A 3,242-nucleotide genomic window follows, 5' to 3' on the forward strand; every position below is an offset into this window, starting at 1 on the left:
GAGCGGGCCGGCCGGCGGAGCGTGGTGCGCGGGCGGTTGTGGGGCCCGGGACCGGCGGGGCCGAGTAGATCGCGCTCGAAGCCCCGGTCGGGTCCGCGACAAGATGGCGGCTGTTGATTCCTCAATTAAAAAAAAAAGAAAGTTTTTTTTCTTCTCTTTCCAGAGCCTGAACGGGGAGGGGGAGGGGGCGGGGCACGCCACTGCGTCACCCTCTAGCGTCACCACGCACGGACCCACCCCGCCCCCTCCACCTGCGCCGGCTGCTGCGGAAATAGCCGAGCGCTCCCGGCGAAAAGGGCCGAAGGCGCGGCCGGCGGTCGTAGTGTGGGGTTGGGTGGGGCGGCCCGGCCCGGCCCGGCCGCGGGACTGGGGTGCGGCCTACTGTCGACCCGATGCCTGTTGCCTGTGACTCCAATTTTGGCTGTGACTCGGGAGCGGAGGCCCTGGAGCCGGGGACTCAACGTGAACAGCGAGCGGGGCCTCGTCGGTGGACCAGGCGCCCAGGCCCCGCGGAGAGACTCCCCACAGGACCTGGGACTAGAGATTCTCGGCGACTCCAAACCCAGGCCGGACTTCGGACCTGCGGAGGAGGAAACCGAGGCACGGAGGGCTGAGTAACTCCCTCCAAGGCCAGCGAGGCAGGAAGTGGCAAGACCAGGATTCGAAAGCCCTCCTGCTGAAGAACCGGGGGGTCCTGAACCCAATGCGATAGCAGGTGTCCAGGTGCGACACCGTCACCTGCCAGAAGAGAGTGGTGGGCGCGCGCTGCCCGCTCCTCCGTCCCGAAGGAGACTCGCAGGTCCTGGGGAGCTCTACGACCGCCAAACCCTAGTACCCCGCAGGTGCTCCAGACAGGTGGGGCCTCGGGGAGACACGCCTACGTCCCCAACCCCAAAAGACAGTGCCACTAAACACCACGGTGCTCACATCCCATTTCCTTATCTGCCCCTCCAAACTTGCCCTGCTTCATCCTGAAGTTCTTATCTTAAAGGTATCACGCCAGCTACCTGCTTTCCTAAGTCAGAAACCTGTGAGTCAGTGCAGACTCTTCCCCTCTCCCCATTGCAATCAGACTTCCCAAGTCCTTGACCTGGGGACCTGGCTGCTCCTTCCCACCCCACTGATCCTGCAGTGGTTCTGCATGGCTCAGCAGGGTGCCACCAGGACAACTTCCCACCTTTTTGCATCTTGAAATAACGAAATCTTTCGAACAAATAACTTCAATAGGAATATATTTGGATATCACGGTCCCAGTTGATTCTGACTCATGGTGATACAGATATATGTTGCTGGCCATCTTCAAGACGATTCCCACTCACGGTGAACCTAGGTGCCCAGGAAATTGCTCCATAGAGTTTCCAATGCTTTGGCCTTTGGGAAGCAGATCACCAGACCAGACCTTACTTCCGAAAGGTCTCTGAGTGGGTTTAAACTGCTCACCTTTATGGTTAGTAGTCCAGTGCTTAACGATTTGCACTACCCAGGTACTCTACCAAATCCACTACTGTGGAGTCAATTCCGGCTCACAGGGTAGAAGTGCCACAAAGGGTATCTGAGGCTGAAAATCTTTGTGAAAGCTGACTGCCATATCGTTCTCTCTGAGTGGCTGGTGGGTTCCAACGGCTGGCCCCTTGATTGCTTTATCCATGGCACCTCCAGGGCTCCTTGGGGACTTCGGAGGATGAGCGCTGAGACTATTTGTTTTTATTTATCTCCTCCTTAAAAACCTGTGCTGCTGTGTGTTTCGCTCCCAGTCTGCCCCTCACTCCACCATTGCCGCCCTGCATCCCACTCCAGGCTCTAGGAAGGTCTCTGTTGTTGTTGTTAAGTGCCATCCAGTCAGGTCTGACCCATAGCACCCTTGTAGAGGGTTTCTGAGGATCAGCTGGTGAGTTTGAGCCGCCAACTTTGTGGTTCAAACCCACTTTGCAGTCTGGCCCATTAACCTACAGCGGCACATCAGGACTTCAAGGTCTCATTGTTGTTGTGAAGTACTGTTGAGTCGGTTCTGACCCATAGTGACCCTGTATAGGGTTTCCGAGGAGCAGCTGGTGAGCTTGAACCACCCACCTTACAGTTCAATCGGCTTTGCAGTCTGGTGCATGAACCCACAGGCCACACCATTAGGGCTCTTTTTATATACTTTTGCAAATATTGTTCTCTATGCTCAAATACAAAGTCCTGCTGTGGCAGTGTGGAGTAAGCACTGGACTGCGAACCACAAAATTGGTGGTTCAAACCGACCAGCTGCTTCTTAGAACTGACTAGAAAGCAGTTAACGACGACAACAACATGCCTGGCAACTCTAACTCATCCTCCAAGACCCAGTTCAAATGTCACGTGATCCAGGTAGCCCCTTTGTAGAGGGCTGAATAGTGGATCCCCCAAATTTTCATGTCTATCCATAAACACAGTACGTTTTGGAAGTAGGGTCTTTGCTGACGTAACTAGCTAAAGATCTCAATGTGACATCTTCCTGGGTTTAAGGTGGATCCTAAGCCCAATGTCCTTATAAGAGGAGATGGCAAAGACAGAGAGGGGGTCATCTGAAGAGGGAGGTAGAGATTTCAGTGATGCATCCACAAGGCAAGGAATGCCTGGGCCCACCAGAAGCTGGAAGAGACAAGAAGGAACTCTCCGCTAGAGACTTCAGAGGGAGCACAACACTGTCAACATGCTGATATCAGACTTCTGACCTCCAGATCTATAGGACAATGAAGTCCTGTTGTTGTCACATAGGTTGATGTACGCGGTGTCCTAACCCATTGTAGGGGTCTGTCACAGTACTGTCTCTGTGAGGGCATACAATAATACACTGTTTCTCTTGTTTCCTCCCATCCATTCATGTTTTTATTTATTCATCAAGTACCTCTTAACAATCTATTGAGGGCATTTCTACTGTGTTAATAATCCCCTGTGCAAACTATAATAGAAGAAACAAAAATAATAATTGAAGCAGTCCCTATATATTCAAGAGATTGAATAGCAAAACAAAAAACACACCGCCATGAAGTCAATTCCAACTCATGGCAACCCTGGGTAGGGTTTCTGAGGTTGTAAATCTTTACTGGAGCAGACAAAGCCTCATCTCTCCCCTAAGGAATAACTAGTGGGATTGAATTGACATCTTTGTGCTTAGCAGTCTAGTGCTTATGCTACAGTGTCACCAGAACTCCTTCAGCAAAACTGCAAGGTCAGTTTGAACCTCAATGTCAGTGGTTCAAGCTCACCAGCCGGTCTTT

Source organism: Chrysochloris asiatica, unplaced genomic scaffold (assembly GCF_000296735.1).
Source record: "Chrysochloris asiatica unplaced genomic scaffold, ChrAsi1.0 scaffold00305, whole genome shotgun sequence".
NCBI lineage: Eukaryota > Metazoa > Chordata > Mammalia > Afrosoricida > Chrysochloridae > Chrysochloris > Chrysochloris asiatica.